Source organism: Schistocerca piceifrons, chromosome 4 (assembly GCF_021461385.2).
Source record: "Schistocerca piceifrons isolate TAMUIC-IGC-003096 chromosome 4, iqSchPice1.1, whole genome shotgun sequence".
Taxonomy (NCBI): Eukaryota; Metazoa; Arthropoda; class Insecta; order Orthoptera; family Acrididae; genus Schistocerca; species Schistocerca piceifrons.
The window spans coordinates 225,297,967-225,319,803 of NC_060141.1; positions in this window are offsets into that span (position 1 = coordinate 225,297,967).

The following is a 21,837-nucleotide window of genomic DNA, read 5'->3' on the forward strand; positions in this document are numbered from 1 at the left end:
ACACCAAACCCTTGCCTCACCATCAGTACTCCATCGCCGCAGGACTTTCAAAGCTCATAGTCCATTGAAACTTTGCCGGAGTCATTTGCGCGTGAAGGTATTTAAAGTGGACAAGCAGTTGCGCAGATACAGATCCACTCTCTCGTCCTCTGCCTCTGGTTGGCAGTGGATCGTAGGGCCGATACGACTGGCAAGAGGCAGGGGATGCAGTGAATGGCCATATGCCACTGGAAGTATCCTGACATACGCCCTTAAGGCACATCACAGGTGCCTTGCTTCGTCGGTACAGAAGCCGTGAGTGTTTACCTATCGATATTATCCGCCTCCTACACCGATGAAGAGACTGACAGAAGGGAAGAAGGAAAGGGAAGGGACTGGAAGGGAAAGGGAGGAAAGGACGGTAGGTCGTTGTGAGGCACACTTCGTCTGGCTCCTCTGCTGAGACCTGACCGGCTAGGTTGAACCTGCCAGTAGCTACGCTACCACCGGTATAGCTCTCAGCATCACAGGAACACGCAAACTCTCCCACCCTCACGGACAGTGCTACGATAAGGTGGTGCCTCCAGGGAGAGTACACAAATGACATAAAGTGCACACGTACTGCATAAGTCTTTACCATTTTACAAGAATTTAAACATATTAAGAAATGAAATAAAGTGCATACGCACTGTAAACGTCTTTAGCATATTTAGAAGAACTGATCATATTAACAAATGAAATGAAGTGCACACGCATTGTATAAATCCTTAGCACTTTTTTATAAGAACTAAATACATTAAGAAATGAAATAAAGTGCACACGCACTGTAAAGGTCTTTAGCATTTTTTTTACAAGAACTGGATCCATTAAGAAAAGAAATAAAGTGCACACGCACTGTAAAAGCCTTTAGAATTTTACAAGAACTGGATACATCAAGGAAAGAAATAAAGTGCACATGCACTGAAAAAGTCTTTAGCATATTTAGGAAAAATGATCATATTAACAAATGGAATGTAGTGCACACGCACTGTATAAGTCTTTAGCATTTTTCTTACAAGAACTGAAAACATTAACAAATGAAATAAAGTGTACACACGCTGTAAAAGTCTTTAGCATTTTTTTACAACAATTAAACATATCAAGGAGTGAAATAAAGTGCACACGCACTATAGAAGTCTTTAGCATATTTAGGATAACTGATCTTATTAACAAATGAAATGAAGTGTACACGCACTGTATATGTCTTTATCATTTTGCAAGAATTTAAATGCACTGTATAAGTCTTTACCATTTTATAAGAACTAGGAAAGGAATGAGAAGGATTGCATCATGGTTGTAGCACAGTAGGTTGCACGTAGCTGCACTGAAAGTCCATATCTTTCTACAGAAGCACAACACCAAGTGAGACACTCTGAAGTTCTCTTCCCTGAAGTATTTATCAATGTAGCCAAGACACTGAAATGATGTATTAGTATTCAATGTTATCATTTTGGTAGTACATTAGGTACACCAAACAGTAGTTCCATAATAACATCTCCATCGTTGAAGGTGGTGGACAGCTTGATATGTCAACACCACATTCTTGTAGAATCCATACTCTTACATCAACGTAGAATTAGTGCAAAAACCAAATATAGTGCTCCATGATCATGAGGATGGACAGGACATACGGATATTGCAGTAATTGCTGGTAATTAGGTCAGAAGGTGAAGGATACATTAAGTCTTATGCTAGTCATCATTCAGAATTACACTAGTGTATGAACCGATCTGAATAATTATTGGCGTTCATTGGCTATTTACACAACATTTAAGTACTATATATATGGAATATTACAGAACATTATTCATAAGTCATCTCATTACAGTAATCATTGGCATAGCATTTTTGCATAAGTCATCTAATAACAGTAATTATTGGCATAGCATTTCTGCATAAGTCATCTTATTACAGTAATTATTACAGAACATTATTCATAAGTCATCTCATTACAGTAATCATTGGCATAGCATTTATGCATAAGTCATCTAATAACAGTAATTATTGGCATAGCATTTCTGCAAAAGTCATCTTATTACAGTAATTATTACAGAACATTATTCATAAGTCATCTCATTACAGTAATTATTGTCATCATGTCATCTCATTACAGTAATCACTGGCATTCAGTTATCCATAAGTCATCTCATTGCAGTAATCATTGGTATTGTTCAGAAGTCATCATTCAGTTATTGCCAGGTGACAGAATTCGACTTGCAAAAGCGATGTTTTTGATTACTGTAGTACCGTCTTCTTCAATTTCCTGAAAAATGTGTACGTCTAAAGCTGTGTTAGAACGTTCGGTGGCAATGGAAAAATTTCTGGTTAGATCTGGGTGTGATAAAAGTGGTGCATTCAACAAGGCATGCTTCAGATTAACAAACTGAGACTGTGCTTGGCTATTCCAGGACCAAATAGCGTTTTTACCCGACAGTCGGCATAATCTAGGGGTGTCTAAAGCAGAGTAATGAATAAATTTACGGAAAAAGTTAATTAAACCCAGAAAGCTGCGTAGTTGTTTCTTCGTCGTTGGAACAGTAATGTCACGTAAAGCTTGAAGTTTTTCCGGGTCAGGCGCAATGCCTTCTGCTGAAATTACATGTCCAAGAAATTTTATGGGAGTTTTGCCAAAGTGCGATTTGTTAAGATTAACAGTGAGTCCTTGTGCACGAAAAGTTTGCAACAGTTGTTCCAGAATCAGATTGTGTTCAGACCAGTTAGCTTCTGCAATAAGGATGTCGTCTACATATGTTGTGATTCTGTCTTTAAGTTCTGTCGGAAGTATACTATTCAAACCGCGAATAAATGCTGCTGAAGAAATCGTTAAACCGAACGGTAATTTGCAAAATTGATAACACTCACCAAAACAGAGAAATGCTGTGTACTTTCTGCAGTTCGGATGGAGCTGAATTTGCCAAAATCCCGATTTCAAATCTAATGTGGAATAGATAGCAGTACCATGAAATTTCTGTAAAAAGTTCTTCTAGTGTCTGTGGGCGATCTGTTTCATTAAAAATAATGTCGTTGACATGACGCGAATCAAGTACGAGGCGAAGTGGTCCATCCTTTTTCTTAACAATATGGAGCGGGTTTATGTACGGACTAACTGCTGGTTCAATAATACCTTGGTCAAGCGTAGGTTGCAATTCTTTCTTAACCTGTTCTCTGTGAATATACGGATTGGGATAATGTTTGGCATTAAACGTGTCATGCTGTTTAACTTGAAATTCATACACGAGACCGGACATAGTACCAGGGATGTTGTCAAAAACTGGAGCTTGCTGTAAAAGAATTTTGCGTAGCTCTGTACGTTCATCGTCTGTATTTGCACTGCTTTGCTTTACTTTCTCAGAAATCATTTGCATAATCTCATAGTCGGCTTCGTCTGGAGTATTGTAGTTGTGTACGTACGTATCTGTGAACAATGTGGAATGACAGTCTATATTACGCGATGTCGAAATGACCTCTGTTTGATTAATTGCTTGTTCTTCTGCAGATACAGCGTGCTGAAATTCTAATGCCAGTTGTATATTTTCATCCTTTAACATTAAATAGGAATTTTGAAAGTCAATAATTGCGTCATGTTCTACCAAAAAATTCGTACCTAAAATAACGTCTGTTGTCAATATGGGAACAATCCAAAAATTTGAGTGGAACGTATGAGCTGCAATACAAAATGATAAGTGTGTCTGTAGTTTTACATCTACTCCTTTACCAGATATTGCTCCATTTACTTTAGTTTTACCTATTGGTAACGTAGGATAGGTATTCTCTTTGTTACATTCGTTGAAAGTTTCTTCATTTACAACTGACATAGGTGATCCAGAATCGATTACTGCTGAAAATGTGGATGATCCAATCTGTACTTCAATGACAGGGTGGGAAATGGTTTTTTGAATAACTGGTTTTTCATGCAAAAGCGTGTCTCGGATGTCGTCAAAAGTAATAACATTTTCGTGAACAAGATTCTGTGTGTCAAAAGTATGGCTTACGTTGCTGGAAGATGCAACCTGTACTGTATCTAGTCAAATTCTTTCTGACGTGCTGTTATTTGCGGGAGGATGCTGTGGCATTTCTACTATTTGTACTGTTCTGTTATTTCTTCCTGACGTATTAGTTTCGGGATGATACTGACTGTCTGGTTCATTCACGATAATCTGTTGTTGCGGATAATTTTGCTGCTGGTAAGACCGACTGTTACGCTGAAAACTGTGCTCATTAATTTTACGTCTGTCATAATAATCATTGCTATACGGCGCGTTGCGATACGAGTTGAAATGATGTGTCTTCTGCACGTAGTGATTTCCTTGTTGCTGTGCGTTGCTATTTGGTGTGGCCGACGCTATACGTGTAGGCGGCGAAACATTAAAGCTTGGTTGACCTTGCAAACCACATTGTTGGTTAGGTATGCTAACTGGCTGGTTTTGTTGCTGTTGTGGGGAAAAGCCTCTATTGTTACCAAAATGCGTTTGCTGTTGCTGAAAATTTTTACGGTACTGATAATTAAAATTTTGTCTGTTATTAAAATTCTGGTGATTGTCATTCCTAGATCGTCTATCACCTTTGCTATTAAAATAACATGGCTGGTCGTAATTAGTGTATGCTTGTTGGCCTTGGTTATGACGTGAAAAATTTTTGTTTATGAAAGAATAGTCTGACTGCTGAACTTCCAAAATCTGTAGCAGATCTCTAAATGCCGAAATATTTTCTTTCTGCTCTCCTGTTAAAAGTGATACTCTTAACGATCGTGGTAATTTAGAAATACATAATTGAATAAGTGCAGATTCACTGTATGGCTCACTTAAGTACTGGTTTTGTTGGACCATGTGTTCAAAAAATTACGTGACAGTGGAAAAATTTGAGTTCTCATAATTCGGTAAACTAATTAAATGATTCTTGATTCCGCGCTGTATCGTCTTCGACCAATACGCTGACAGAAAAGCATTCTGAAATACTTCTACTGAGTAGCATTGTCTCGCGATCGGTCTCATACGAGTTCGCCTTCCAAAAAACTGCAAATAAATTCAAGTTTGTGTGTTACGGGCCAAGTTGGTGGAAAAGCAAAGCTAAATTGTTGTATCCAATCCAAGGGGTGAATCTGTGTTCTGTCATTTTTAAATACCTTAAATTTTCTCACGGATAGAAAGTGCTTGTATTCAAAACTATCGTCTCTGTATGTCTGAGCAAGTATGATAATCAAGTACACTCTGTAAATTACCTAAATTACTCTGGCTGTGTGAATGTGACAAATGTTCACAATGTGGCGTATGCTGTGACGTGTTAGAGGCTGAAACTTTTTCATTTCTGTCACTTCTTGCTGTAAAGACGAAACTTTTCTACGCAATGTATTATTGGACGAACTTATCTCACTGATCGTCTGCTGTAAATTTTGGAATTCGGGTGGTTGACTGAAAGAAATTGGTGACGTATCGTCTGGTTTGGTATCATTATTATTTTCGATAATGTCAATACGACTGGCCAATTCATCAAATTTTTCAGTCAGTGCTTTTACCTTATCGTCATTTTTAGTGTCACAAACATTAATTTGTTTTTGGATTTTACGGGTGGTTTTGTTCAATTTCATAACGTCTGCTTTAATGACATCGCGATCCTCTGTTAATTCCAATTGTTCGAGTCTGCTGGTCACTGAAAATCTACTGTGTGTGTGTCTGTTTTTGATTTAAGATCAGAGATTTCATCATGCAATTCGGTGTTCAACTGTTTGATAGTATTGATTTCGTCTGATACTGCAGCATTGTTGTTGTTGTTGTTCGTAAACAATTTACTCTTATCTTCCTGTCTCTGTGCAGTAATTGTTTCCATGACTTGTTTCTTTACTTTGTTCGATTCCTGTATAAGTTTACGGTAACACGTTTCACTGTTTTGTAGGTGGTGATTAAAACGTTCGTCAATTTGGCTGTTTTGTTGTTCAAATTTCGTATCTACTTTCGCATCCAGTGTGCGTGAAAGTTCTGATGACATTAATTTAAACTCTTCGTGTAACTGTGTTGCGTTTTCAGAACTTTGTTTAGCGACTGCACTAATTTAATCTTTAAGTAATTTCGTTGTGGCTGCATGTGTATTACTTAATTCTTGTGCAACAGATCTAATTTCTTCACTACTGTTCCTAGCAGAAGCCTTAATTTCCTCACGTAATTGTTCTTTAGTATCGTGACATTGCACGGCAACGGCTGTAATCTGTTCACTAAGTTGTTTGTTCTGTTCATTTAGGTTGTCGTATTTTTCATTCAGCTGTTTAAGATTTTCATTAAGTTGTTTGAAGTTGTTGTCTTGTTTTTCATGCGACTGTTTGGAATTGTTGTCTAGTTTTTCATAAAGTTGTTTGTAATTGTTGTCTTGTTTTTCATTCGACTGTCTGAGTTTTTCATCAACTTGTAGCAATACTGCCATAACTTGATCCATGCCAAAAGTAGCGACTCTATTTTCTATGATATGTGATGGTGTATCTGCATGTGACACGTTTTGTGTAGCCATTAGGTTATAGTCTGATTCATGAAAAGGTTTGCTAATCGGATGTGCACTGTTGGCCACTACATCGGAATCAAATAAATCTGACGTGTTTTGTGTATATTGTTCACCTTCGTTAGAAACAATTATCTGTTCGCTACGTAAATTTTGCAAATCAGGCGTGTCAAATTGGACAGCGTTCATTGTAACGGAAATTGCCGCGTCATCAATTGTTACATTTACTGCGGACATAATTAAATTTGTTTGCTCATTATTAGGATCAAAATCATTACTAGTGATCGGCACGCACTGATTATCTGTAATTAGAGGATTATCGCTATTACACTGAGTGTCACTAGTATTATCGGTCAAATTATTCGAGTCGGCTTTTTCACTCATTGCACATCGCGATGTATTGGTAACAGTTTTTCGCGGCATTTTCACAAATCAAAGTTAAGCACAAAATCAAACAAGGACAAAGCAAAAATGGAACAAATACAATAACAATAAAGAGCAATAAATTGGCGATGATCTGTGAAAGAAATAGTTACAAATTAGTAAATGTGTTGGGCCAGATGCAAACTACATTTAATATTAGGTAAATAAGAGCAGATATATATCTGACTACTACTCAGAAACTCACAAAGAAAATACGATCCTGGCCGGTTGTCGCCAAGTGCAACCTCCCCACAAAATAAATTCCGTAACCTTCCAACAGTAAAAACAATATAATTATTTATTTCATTCAGTGTAACTGCCCAACAGATAAATTCCATAACCTACCAATAATACAATGTGACTAACCTCTCAATTAAATTGCGACTCACTTATAACCTTTCAATAATTGACTGTCAATTTAAACTGGTAAATTTTGGACGTCAGCAGTGCTGCGTCATGGCCCTGAAAATTCATTCTGAATAAAATGAAAAATCCTACCTCAATTAGGTCGCCGGATAACGCGTATATATCTGCTCCTACAAGAAATTTTTGTGGCACAGCTCAGTGCAATGCTGGCCGATAGATTTGTCATGCATAAAAAGAAAGAACCTACAGGAAGAAGATGCTTTGATATGCAAATGATTAGCTATTCAAAGCATTCACACAAGGTTGGCGCCGGTGGCGACACCTACAACGTGCTGACATGAGGAAAGTTTCCAACCGATTTCTCATACACTAACAGCAGTTGACCGGCGTTGCCTGGTGAAACGTTGTTGTGATGCTTCGTGTAAGGAGGAGAAATGCGTACCATCACGTTTCCGACTTTGACATTGCTGCTCGCGTTGGTCGAGATCCAATGACTGTTAGCAGAATATGGAAACGGTGGGTTCAGGTTGGTAATAGAGAATGCAGTGCTGGATCAAAACGGCCTCGTATCATCAGCAGTCGAGATGACAGGCATCTTATGCGCATGGCTGTGACGGATCGTGCAGCCACGTCTCGATCCCTGAGTCAACAGATGGGGACGTATGCAAGACAACAACCATCAGCGCCAACAATTCGACGACATTTGCAGCAGCATGGACTATAAGCTCAGAGACCATGGCTGCGGTTACCCTTGACGCTGCATCACAGACAGGAGCGCCTGCGATGGTGTACTCAACGACGAACCTGGGTGCACGAATGGCAAAACGTCATTTTTTCGAATGAATCCAGGTTCTGTTTACGGCATCATGATGGTCGCAACCCGTGTTTGGCGACATCGCGGTGAACGCACATTGGAAGCGTGTATTCGTCATCGCCATTCTGGCGTATCACCCGGCGTGATGGTAGGGTTACGCGGCCCGGTCACCTCTTGTTCGCATTGACAGCAGTTTGAACAGTGGACGTTATATTTCAGATGTGTTACGACCCGTGGCTCTACCCTTCATTCGATCCCTGCGAAACCCTACATTTCAGCAGGATAATGCACGACCGCATATTGCAGGTCCTGTACGGGCCTTTCTGGATACATAAAATGTTCGACTGCTGCCCTGGCCAGCACATTCTCCAGATCTCTCACCAATAGAAAACGTCTGGTCGATGGTGGCCGAGCAACTGGCTAGTCACACCCACCCCCGCCCACTCCCCGCCCCAGACCACTCCCACCCCTGATGCTGGATGACATCAAGTGTTTTTCTCAGCCTGCACTTGGGCCCCAGCCCCTCTCCCATCCCTTTCCTACACCTCCCCCTCCCCAATCTATCCTATTGGTGGGAATTTTGAATTTTGGAGGAAATTTCGAATTATGACGGCAATCCAAGTTTTCACTCTACAAATCAATTGTGAATATTAACAGAAATTATGGATGGAAATTGTTTATAAAAAGGGAATATTTGGCAGGAATCGGAAAAAAATTCTTATGCTCCGAGAAGGAAATAATTTGCATTTCGTAAGACATGGATACTCTTGGTTAACTTCCGATCACTTCATCGCTTCATATATTGGGGTCGCAAAGTCATTAAGATGCTCTGCTGCGCACTGCGGGGCGCGCACATTACCGCCCCACCTCGGGTAGGAACTTCGCCTGCAGGCCTGTTGACATGAAAGGCTCCACGCCGTGCGAGCTAGTAACTCTCTGGCGGCCTAATGACACAACCGCGACACATGCGCCTCTCGGCTACGTGTTCGGTAGTCTACTGATGACCACTTGTCTGCCTCTATCAGGGGGGCGGCAGCCAGCAGTTGGAGTCAGTATACAGTTCTACTCTCAAGGCGCACTTTTTAGGTCATTACCGGTTTCGAAGGTTACCATCTTCCCCCCACAGCTCTGTCGTAAGGAAAACATCAACATATGTTTGAGGGATCCAGCTGCCATTGTGCGTGTCAGACTATTCAACTGTCTCAGACTGAACAAAGAGTGCCTTTCTAAATATAGCAGCTGCATCCAGTTTTCCATCCACTTGCAGCAAACACAGGATGTTTTTGAAAAGAGCCTCTACTTGTTTCGCAGAATTTTTTTTTGTCTCCCACAGCTACTGCCTGCACAAAGAAGAAAACGTACACGAAGTTAGCGCTTCCCCCATATCTCTGTCTTAAGGAAATCAGCAACATACGAGGGTGAGGAAAATGAAAACCTTAAATTTGTAATAACAAGTCGAAATTTCGCGCCGTCATCCTGTAAGTTGGTAAGAGTGCTAAAAACAGCGCGGAGAATGGTCTGTAGGTGAGAGCATAGTGCAGATGCACACATATCGTCGCAGTATCACTATAAAGATGGCCGCCCCACTTGCAACTTGCACCAGGGAAGAACAGCGTTCTGTTATTCGGTTTTTGCGTAGTGAAGGTGTGAAACCTATCGAAATTCATCGACGAATGAAGATTCACTCCGGTGACGTATGTTTGTCACAGCAGAAAGTCTACGATTGGGACAGGAAGTTCGGAAATGGTGCGACTTCAGTGGAAGATGCTCCTCGTCCAGGTCAGGCACAGCTAGTTGTGACTTCACAGAACATTACAGCAGTTGAAGCCATCGTGAAGGAAAACCGCCGAGTGACACTGAATGACATTGCAGCATGTTTACAGACTAGTCATGGGTCAGCACACCAAATTGTGCGTGATGCGCTCCAGTTTCGCAAAGTCTCTGTAAGATGGCTGCCACGGCAGCTGACTTCTGAAATGAGAGAACGACGTGTTGATGCTTGTCAAGAACTTCTTCGGCGCTTTGAACGAGGAGTGATGGCTTCCTTGCAAGAATCTTTACTGGGGACGAAACCTGGGTTCACTTCCGGCAACCAGAAATGAAGAGAGCGAGCAAGGAATCGCGCCATTCCTCATCACCAAAATCAAAGAAGTTTCGAACACAGCCATCAGCAGGGAAGGTTATGCTGACTCTCTTTTGGGACGTAAAAGGCGTCATTTTGGAGCAATACATGCCTAGAGGGACCAACGTCACCAGTGTATCATACACAGATCTCCTAAAAAATCATCTGCGGCCTGCAATCAAATCAAAGCGACGTGGATTGCTGTCAGCAGGTGTCCTTTTACAACATGACAGTGCAAGGCCCCACACTGCCCGTACAACAGTTCCAACAATCACAGACCTGCATTTTGAGTGTGTTCCTCATCCACCATACTCACCAGACCTTGCCCCAAGTGATTTCTATATGGTTGGACCAATCAAAGACGCAATGGGAGGAAAGAAGTTCCGCTCTGGTGAAGAGGTACGGCACGCGGTGCATGAGTGGTTGCGCGGACTACCAAAAGAATTTTTTTCTAAAGGAATTTATGCACTTCGTAAGCGCTGAAGGACTTGCATTGAGATTGCGGTAGATGATGTTGAAAAGTGATACAGCTTTGTACCACTTCTGCACAATAAATAATAATAAAAAAATATTTAAGGTTTTTGTTTGCCTCACCCTTGTATATTTCGGGGGATGCAGCATGTCAGACCATCCATCTGTCTCAGAATGAACAAAGAGTGTTTTCTGGAGCTAGAAGTTGCATCCAATTTTCCATCCACTTGCCAGCAAACACAGAATATTTATCTCAGATATTTCTTTCCTCCCCCCACAGATGTGATATTTTCCTCAAACAGCAGCACCAAGACTGTTTGAAGAAAAAAAGAAGGCAAGTTATAACTTGCTGGTATAGTACTCCGAGTTCCTATTGGTCCTCTACAAATTAGAGGGTGTGGTCTGAAGCTATATAAAGCCCAGCCCCCACCACAATCATCATCAGACTTTGGCTGTGCGTAGTTGTGGCAGTGCACCATGAAACGTTCAGCTAGTAGTGATGCCAGCGGTAGTGGTGGTTAGAAACGAGGAGACTTAGGTCGCTTGCCATCTAAGTGTTTATTAAAAGAATTATGAGTTCAAATTGTGACAGTTATAAGATTTTGTAGCAAAGTGTTCAAAATTTTTCGAGATTGTGATACATTTTCGTAACAAGTGGTTATAAAAGTTCTTTTTTCTTACTATTACAGCATTCATTCCCGAAAAGTTGATGGAGTTTGAACGTCAACTGGAAGCTGAAGGTCTCCAGCAAGCAGAAGATGTTGTGCTAACATCATGTAAGTACATCTCAAAATTCTGTGTATGAGAGTTGTGTGTTCAGAAAGCGTTTCTTAAAGTGTTCAAGTCGTAATAAATGCTTATAAACATCTCTACTGTACGTGAAATCTTCTCGGGTGATCAGCCGAGTAAAGGCGTCGTCTTCTCGCAACGTTTCGAGGGGTTTCGTACCCATCATCTTCAAGCGAAGTGTCGAGATGCTGTGTTGCGCGGTCCTATAAAGGCTCCTGGACCAGTGACTGATTCCGGGCGCCGACCAATCAGGTACCTGCGGAATCGGACGCCGCGCCAGTGGTGGGGGGTTCGCGGCGCGGACCGGGCGTCGAGTCCCTGCCGGTTCCTAATACGTCTGTGGCCGCTACCGTCTTCGTGCCGGAGCGTTCTCTTCTAATTTTAGTTATTGCGGGATTCCAAGCTGTACTAAGTTGGAAACCAGTGTCTCGATTGATCAGGTTGCTGTTCAACCGAATTTCTACAGCCTCTTTGAAAACTGAATCCCAAAATCCTTTAGCGTCACACAGCTTCTTCGTACCCTCAAAGAGGAAGGTGTGTCCTTCGTTAAGGCTATGTTCCGCTACCGCCGATTTTTCTGTCTGACCAAGGCGTACATTTCTAATGTGTTCCGAGCGCCTCTGCGTGATGCAGCGCTGCGTTTGTCCGATGTATTTCGTACCACATTCACATTCAATACTGTATACGCTGGGAGTCTGCAGTCCTAGGTGGTCTTTGACTGAGCCAAGTATGTCCTTAATTTTACTTGGGGCATAGCCTTAACGAAGGACACACCTTCCTCTTTGAGGGTACGAAGAAGCTGTGTGACGCTAAAGGATTTTGGGATTCAGCTTTCAAAGAGGCTGTAGAAATTCGGTTGAACAGCAACCTGATCAATCGAGACACTGGTTTCCAACTTAGTACAGCTTGGAATCCCGCAATAACTAAAATTAGAAGAGAACGCTCCGGCACGAAGACGGTAGCGGCCACAGACGTATTAGGAACCGGCAGGGACTCGACGCCCGGTCCGCGCCGCGAACCCCCCACCACTGGCGCGGCGTCCGATTCCGCAGGTACCTGATTGGTCGGCGCCCGGAATCAGTCACTGGTCCAGGAGCCTTTATAGGACCGCGCAACACAGCATCTCGACACTTCGCTTGAAGATGATGGGTACGAAACCCCTCGAAACGTTGCGAGAAGACGACGCCTTTACTCGGCTGATCACCCGAGAAGATTTCACGAATGGAATACGCCGAGAAAGTCTCAAATCACATCTCTACTGTAGTTCTAGCATTAGAGCAGCAGCTAAAAGCTGAAAGTCCCCCGCAAGTGGAAGAGGAGGAAGGAAGAGATTAGTGTTTAACATCCCATCGACAATGAGGTCATTAGAGACAGAGCACAAGCTCGGCTTAGGGAAGGATGAGGAAGGAAGTCGGCCGTGACCTTCCATCCTGGCATTTGCCTGAAGCGATTTAGAGAAATCACGGAAAACCTAAATTAGGATGGCCAGATGCAGGATTGAACCATCGTCCTCCCGAGTGCGAGTCCAGTGTGTTAACCACTGTGACATCTCACTCTGTCAAGTGGAAGAGTTTGGGCTAGCATCATGTAAGTACATGTCCAAATTCTGTGTTGTAGCTCACATGTTCAGAAAACAGCTCTTGGTGTAAGTAGATCGTAACAAGTATTTAAAAAGCTTTTGATCTCGCTGTTGCAGCATTAGAGCAGCAGCTGATGGATATTGAGCTGCTGCTGCTGGAGTCTGAAATGCAGCAACAAAGTAGGCACTGTTGTAATATATTGCCATTAGCCTTTTCTTCATCATATGCAGTTGTGTGAGGCATACCGTGTGATCAGAAATTCAGTATAAATTTGAAAACTTAATAAACCACGGAATAATGTAGATAGAGAGGTAGAAATTGACACACATGCTTGGAATGACATGGGGTTTTATTAGGATGGTGCTCCACCCCATATTGCTAGACGCGTGAAAGATCTCTTGCGCGCGTCGTTTGGTGATGATCGTGTGCTCAGCCGCCACTTTCGTCATGCTTGGCCTCCCAGGTCCCCAAACCTCAGTCCGTGCGATTATTGGCTTTGGGGTTACCTGAAGTCGCAAGTGTATCGTGACCGACCGACATCTCTAGGGATGCTGAAAGACAACATCCGACGCCAATGCCTCACCATAACTCCGGACATGCTTTACAGTGCTGTTCACAACATTATTCCTCGACTACAGCTACTGTTGAGGAATGATGGTGGACATATTGAGCATTTACCGTAAAGATCATTATCTTTGCTTTGTCTTACTTTCTTATGCTAATTATTGCTATTCTGATCAGATGAAGCGCCATCTGTCGGACATTTTTTTAACTTTTGTATTTCTTTGATTCTAAAAAACCCCATGTCATTCCAAGCATGTGTGTCAATTTGTAGCTCTCTATCTACATTGTTGTTGTTGTTGTGTTCTACAGTCCTGAGACTGGTTTGATGCAGCTCTCCATGCTACTCTATCCCAGTACCTACTGCAACCTACATCCTTCCGAATCTGCTTAGTGTATTCACCTCTTGGTCTCCCTATACGATTTTTACCCTCCACGCTGCCCTCCAATACTAAATTGGTGACCCCTTGATGCCTCAGAACATGTCCTACCAACCGATCCCTTCTTCTGGTCAAGTTGTGCCACAAACTTCTCTTCTCCCCAATCCTATTCAATACTTCCTCATTAGTTATGTGATCTACCCATCTAATCTTCAGCATTCTTCTGTAGCACCACATTTCAAAAGCTTCTATTCTCTTCTTGTCCAAACTATTTATCGTCCCTGTTTCACTTCCATACATGGCTACACTCCATACAAATACTTTCAGAAATGACTTCCTGAAACTTAAATCTATACTCGATGTTAGCAAATTTCTCTTCTCCAGAAACGCTTTCCTTCCCATTGCCAGTCTACATTTTGTATCCTCTCTACTTCAACCATCATCAGTTATTTTGCTCCCCAAATAGCAAAACTCCTTTACTACTTTAAGTGTCTCATTTCCTAATCTAATTCCCTCAGCATCACCAGACTTAATTCGACTACATTCCATAATCCTCGTTTTGCTTTTGTTGATGTTCATCTTATATCCTCCTTTCAAGACACTGTCCATTCCATTCAACTGCTCTTCCAAGTCTTTTGCTGTCTCTGACAGAATGACAATGTCATCGGCGAACCTCAAAGTTTTTATTTCTTCTCCATGGATTTTAATACCTACTCCGAAGTTTTCTTTTGTTTCCTTTACTGCTTGCTCAATGTACAGATCGAATAACTTCGGGGAGAGGCTACAACCCTGTCTTACTCCCTTCCCAACCACTGCTTCCCTTTCATGTCCCTCGACTCTTATAACTGCCATCTGGTTTCTGTACAAATTGTAAATAGCCTTTCGCTCCCTGTATTTTACCCCTGCCACCTTTAGAATTTGAAAGAGAGTATTCCATTCAACATTGTCAAAAGCTTTCTCTAAGTCTACAAATGCTGGAAACGTAGGCTTGCCTTTCCTTAATCTTTCTTCTAAGATAAGTCGTAAGGTCAGTATTGCCTCACGTGTTCCAATATTTCTACGGAATCCAAACTGATCTTCCCCGAGGTTGGCTTCTACTAGTTTTCCCATTCGTCTGTAAAGAATTCGTGTTAGTATTTTGCAGCTGTGACTTATTAAACTGATAGTTCGGTAATTTTCACATCTGTCAACACCTGCTTTCTTTGGGATTGGACTTATTATATTCTTCTTGAAGTCTGAGGGTATTTCGCCTGTTTCATACATCTTGCTCACCAAATGGTAGAGTTTTGTCACGACTGGCTCTCCCAAGGCCGTCAGTACTTCCAATGGAATGTTGTCTATTCCGGGGGCCTTGTTTCGACTCAGGTCTCTCAGTGCTCTGTCAAACTCTCCACGCAGTATCATATCTCCCATTTCATCTTCGTCTACATCCTGTTCCATTTCCATAATATTGTCCTCAAGTACATCGCCCTTGTATAGACCTTCTATATACTTCTTCCACCTTTCTACTTACCCTTCTTTGCTTAGAACTGGGTTTCCATCTGAGCTCTTGATGTTCATGCAAGTGGTTCTCGTATCTCCAAAGGTCTCATTAAATTTCCTGTAGGCAGTATCTATCTTACCCCTAGTGAGATAAGCCTCTACATCCTTACATTTGTCCTCTAGCCATCCCTGCTTAGCCATTTTGCACTTCCTGTCTATCTCATTTTTGAGACGTTTGTATTCCTTTTTGCCTGCTTCATTTACTGCATTTTTATATTTTCTCCTTTCATCAATTAAATTCAATATTTCTTCTGTTACCTAAGGATTTCTACTAGCCCTCGTCTTTTTTCCTACTTGATCCTCTGCTGCCTTCACTACTTCATTCCTCAAAGCTACCCATTCTATTTTACCTCCGGAATATTTTATCCAAGAGGACGCCATCATCATTTAATCATACAGTAAGGCTTACAAATCTTTAACATAATGCAGCGCGTCAGCAACCGTATATGTATAGAAAATAAACAATTTTTTCAGCCTTCAGTTGCAAGGTTGCAGTTGCAAGGAGAGTTTCCGTGCCGCTCACATGTGGTCTTTATTTCTAGCCGGCGTAGCTCCGTCTACGTTCGCCTTAATGGTTTTAATCTTGACAGACATAATCTTATGATTATGCATCTTTATTGTTTTAATTTTGAATCTGTGACATGGCCAGTGTTTGGCTCTCAAAATAATTTAATATTTTGTTCTGAAGAAGATTGCATTACTGGAATCGAAACCTATGTAAACGAGTAAAAATTACCTTGCAACTGAAGGCTGAAAATATTGTTTATTTTCTATACGGTAAAGCTGCATGCCCTCGGGAAAAATTACGGCCGTAGTTTCCCCTTGCTTTCAGCCGTTCGCAGTACCAGCACAGTAAGGCCGTTTTGGTTACTGTTACAAGGCCAGATCAGTCAATCATCCTGACTGTTGCCCTTGCAACTACTGAAAAGGCTGCTGCCCCTCTTCAGGAACCACACGTTTGTCTGGCCTCTCAACAGATACCCCTCCGTTGTGGTTGTACCTACGGTACGGCTATCTGTATCGCTGAGGCATGCAAGCCTCCCCACCAACGGCAAGGTCCATGGTTCATGGGTTGGGGGGGGGGGGGCTATCTACATTATTCCGTGATTTATTCAGTTTTCAAATTTATACTGACTTTTTGATGGCCCGGTATGTTATTCATTGTTGTAGATCTTGCTACTGCTAAAGAGGAAAATGAAAGTCTGGTAGCGGTATGCACCGGTAGTAACGACGAACAGTCATCACATCCATAGGTTATGAACGTTTTACTTACTTATTTAATTTTTTCGTAGTTATAATCAATATGTCGCTGTAGTCAAAGTCAGTACAAATTTTAGTTGTTGTTTCTAATGACCAATATCCTATTGTAGGCTACTTCTGTGAGATGGGTCGATGTCTGCACAACTATAATAACAGTTCCGGCGAGGTTAAGATGCTTGAGTGGGGGCGTGAGATGGTGGGTGCTGAAAGACAGTGCGATCTCTCCCTTCTTGAACAGGAGATGGAGATATTTGACTCGGTGGAAGAACTACCAGAAAGATAGACTGAATTGCTCAATACTGGGACCCAGAATGTAAGGGTGATTATGATGTGACCGTCATAAACATATAATTATTGTCCAGGAATGGTGATTTACTTAATTGTCTTTGATAGTTTACAGCATACATTTTTAAAAATCTAGAGCATTGTGATTAATTTTTTCCCATTATTCGTATGTTACAAAGGTGACATCAACACTACCATGACAAGAGCTTGCTGTGGCACATGCACGTAGAGCGGTGGTTGTGGGGGCAGGTGTCAAACACACACCCCAGCGGCGTGCACCGCCGTGCAAAGCGACTCTTGTTGCCGCAGTGGGAGGCGGCCGCAGCTGCTGCAGTGTCCGCTTCCAAGCCAACACTTACCGCCTGGCGTCCTTGGGTGGTTCAGCCAGAGCAACGATCTTCTACCCCCCACGCTGGCGAGGGAGAAGGCTCCAGTATGCAGGAGCACCAAGGAGCGCACTCGCCTCAGCCTGGTTGCTCCCACAGGAGGTCGCCGCCACCATCTCCTACTACTCACGCTCTGGCTGCTAGCCCTCGCCGGCAAGGAAAGGTAAGTGTGCCTCGGCACATACCCCTTCACCGCGAAGGCGCCTCATCCCCAACACCCTCATCCACCAGCTGGACGCAGTCGTCACCTAGCTGTAGTACACTACTGGCCATTAAAATTGCTACACCACGAAGATGACGTGCTACAGACGCGAAATTTAACCGACAGGAGGAAGATGTGATATACAAATGATTAGATTTTCAGAGCATTCGCACAAGGTTAGCGCCGGTGGTGACATGGGGATAGTTTCCAACCAATTTCTCATACAAAAACAGCAGTTGACCGGCGTTGCCGTGTGAAGCGTTGTTCTGATGCCTCGTGTAAGGAGGAGAATGCGTACCATCACGTTTCCGACTTTGATAAAGGTCAGATTGTAGCCTATCGCGATTGCGGTTTGTCGTATCGCGACATTGTTGCTCACGTTGGTCGAGATCCAATGAATGTTAATAGAATATGGAATCGGTGGGTTCGGGGGTGATACGGAACGCCGTGCTGGATCCCAACGGCCTCGTATCCCTAGCAGTCGAGATGACAGGCATTTTATCCGCATGGCTGTAACGGATCGAGCAGCTACGTCTCGATCCCTGAGTCAACAGATGGGGACCTTTGCAAGACAACAACCATCTGCATGAACAGTACGACGACGTTTGCAGCAGGATGGACTATCAGCTCAAAGACCATGGCTGCGGTTACCCTTGACGCTGCATCACAGACAGGAGCGCCTGCGGTGGTGTACTCAATGACGAACCTGTTTGCACGAATGGCCAGACGTCATTTTTTCGGATGAATCCAGGTTCTGTTTACAGAATCATGATGGTCGCAATCGTGTTTGGCGATATCGCGGTGAACGCACATTGGAAGCGTGTATTCGTCATCGCCATACTGGCGTATCACCCGGCGTGATGGTATGGGGTGCCATTGGTTACACGTCTCGGTCACCTCTTGTTCGCATTGACGGCACTTTGAACAGTGGAGGTTACATTTCAGGTGGGTTACGACCCGTGGCTCTACCCTTCATTCGATCCCTGCGAAACCCTACATTTCAGCAGGATAATGCACGACCGCATGTTGCAGGTCCTGTACGGGCCTTTCTGGATACAGTAAATGTTCGACTGCTGCCCTGGCCAGCACATTCTCCAGATCTCTCACCAATTGAAAACATCCGGTCAATGGTGCCGAGCAACTGGCTCGTCACAATAAGCCAGTCACTACTCTTGATGAACTGTGGTATCGTGTTGAAGCTGTATGGGCAGCTGTACACGCACACGCCATCCAAGCTCTGTTTGACTCAATGCTCAGGCGTATCAATGCCATTATTACGGCCACAGGTGGTTTTTCTGGGTACTGATTTCTCAGGATCTGTGCACCCACATTGCGTGAAAATGTAATCACATGTCAGTTCTAGTGTAATATATTTGTTCAATGAATACCCATTTATCATCTGCATTTCTTCTTGGTGTAGCAATTTTAATGGCCTGTTGTGTAGTAATGATAATGTGTAAGTAGGCTGTTTATGTTTTCTCTATGTAAGTAGGCTGTTTATGTTTTCTTATTGGCAACGTTACGTAGCGCTCAATATGAAAATCACTGGCTGTGCTGTGTGCAGTCTGTGGCTGCTTTGCATTGTTGTAATACTCGCCATTGTAGTGTTAGGCAGCTGGCTGTGAACAGCGCGTAGCGTTGCGCAGTTGGAGGTGAGCCGCCAGCAGTGGTGGATGTGGGGAGAGAGATGGCGGAGTTTTGTAATTTGTGATGAACTGCTATATATATTATGACTTGTGATGATATTAAGGTAAATACATTGTTTGTTCTCTATTAATATCTTTCATTTGCTAACTATCCCTATCAGTAGTTAGTGCCTTCAGTAGTTTGAATCTTTTATTTAGCTGGCAGTAGTGGCGCTCGCTGTATTGCAGTAGCTTCAGTAGCGAAGATTTTTGTGAGGTAAGTGATTTGTGAAAGGTATAGGTTAATGTTAGTCAGGGCCAGTCTTTTGCAGGGAATTTTGAAAGTCAGATTGCGTTGCGCTAAAAAATATTGTGTGTCAGGTTAAGCACAGTCATGTATAATTGTTCAAAGGGGACGTTTCAAATGAACCTGTGGCTAGCAGTAGTGCTCTATCCCGTCCTGATAGTGAAGGACATCAGATTACAGGCGTCACGGCTGCTCTAGAATACTCGGCGGTTGCTAGGGCCTTTGGGGGGCTTACCTCAAATCCGGCTGGGAGGATATCGTGACGCAGTCGGATTCCTAAAAGTGTGCCTCCCGGTGCTAATGGTAGAGCTTCTGAAATGCCTAGACGATCCGAGATATATTGCCATTAAATGCAATGCAGTGCTCAGCTGTGAGTTGACTCACCCACCGAAACAGCAGGTTGCTGCTGAGGAGTAAACCTTACACTACATCTGGGGCGGTAATGGCGTTATATCTCGGAGTACAGCAATCGCCGAGTGGTATCGTGAATCCATCTTGGGTGCTATACTGACTCGGCTGTCCGAGATGGAGGTAGGAGGGTCAGCTAAAGAACTCAGCTAAATACCGCACTTCGACATCCATATTCTTGTCTATGACCCGTTAAACGGAGGGTCCTGTTATATTGAACTCCCACAGGATATTAAGAAGAAGCAGGCTTGGATTAAAATTCAAAATGAATAAGAGAACGCTTGTTTCGCATAGTCAGCCCTCTCTTGTGACAGAAAAATTAAACAGCATCTCGATACAGAATAGGAGCTAACATTCGTGGATGTTATAATTTTGATGATATCGAGTTCCCTGCAAAGATTCAGGACGTAACAAAATTTGAGGCACAAAATCCCCAGTTCACGTTTCTGGTCTGAAGAGGAAGCAGAAAAGCAAGCCAGATGAGCAGGCCAAACATGCTACAGTCCACCACTCCATTTTTTGAAATATGCAGGTGCGCGTGATCTTCATGTAAACATGCTGCTCTTCTCTGAAGGTGATAATCAACATTACGTATGGATCAAAGACATGTCCCACCTCATTTGTAGCCAGTCGCTGGAACGTAAAGATAAGAAACACATTTGCTTCAGATGTCTAAATAACTTCTCAGAAGATAAGTAAAAAGACATCTGGCAGATTGTAAATCTAAGGAACCGGTACGTGTTGTTATACCTACAGAAGAAAACAACTCCATTAAATTCAGGAATGCCCACCACTAAGAATGTCCGTTTGTTGTATACGCAGACTTCGAAAGTCTCCTTGCCACTATCAGCTACTGTGAAGGGAACCCCTTAGCCTCACATACCAGTTTCACGTAAAAACACGTACCGTATGTGGCGGCATACCAAATCCCATGTTCATGTGATTCAAATTATCACCGCTATGAAACTTATGTCGGGGATAATCCTTCGGTTTGGCTGTTCAGTGATCTTGAAAAACTCTCATGGGATCATGATTAACTTTACAGCACCATCGTCCCCATGACCGAATAGGAGGAGGATAAGAAATTATGCAATGATGCGGTTAACTGTCATATTTGTCGCCTGCCGTTTGATAGAAAAGCTCAAACTCCGTGTACAGTTCATTGTCATCTTATGGGGGAGTTCTGCAGTGCAGCTCACAACGCTTGTGATTTGAAGTATCAGGTACCACGACACATACCTGCTTCCTTCCATAACTCAAGTGGGTATGACGCTCACTTGAGCAGTTGGCTGATTTCGGTTGGGAGAAATATCAGGTCAGTGTCCTGCCTGACAGTGTTGAGAAGTATATTTCATTATCAAAACGAATGGCGCCAAAAATTATGCACCGTTTCCTTAACATGCAACAGTTCATGCAGGTGACACTCCAGAAACTCGTTGAAACTCTATTTTGGGAGGATATGCTTATCACTCGATCTGCTTAACCTGATGAGGAAAAGTTTCAGCTTCTTACTAGGAAAGAAGTTTTCCCTTAAGAGTATCTGGATAGTAAGGCGAAACTCGACGAAATCAGGCTACCGGACATTCCTGCACTTACCGGTACTCTCGCAGGCGACGCCATTAACTAGTACAGTTTGAGCATGCCGTAAATGTCTGGGGGGAATTCAACGTTCCACATTTCGGTGAATAAGAAGACTATACATGGACATCAACGCTTGCTTGCTTGCAGGTGTTTTTCAAAACTTCCAGAGTGTATGTATGACCCTGTACTCTCTGGACCCCGCCTTTTATTACACGGCACCTGTGTTGTCCTGTG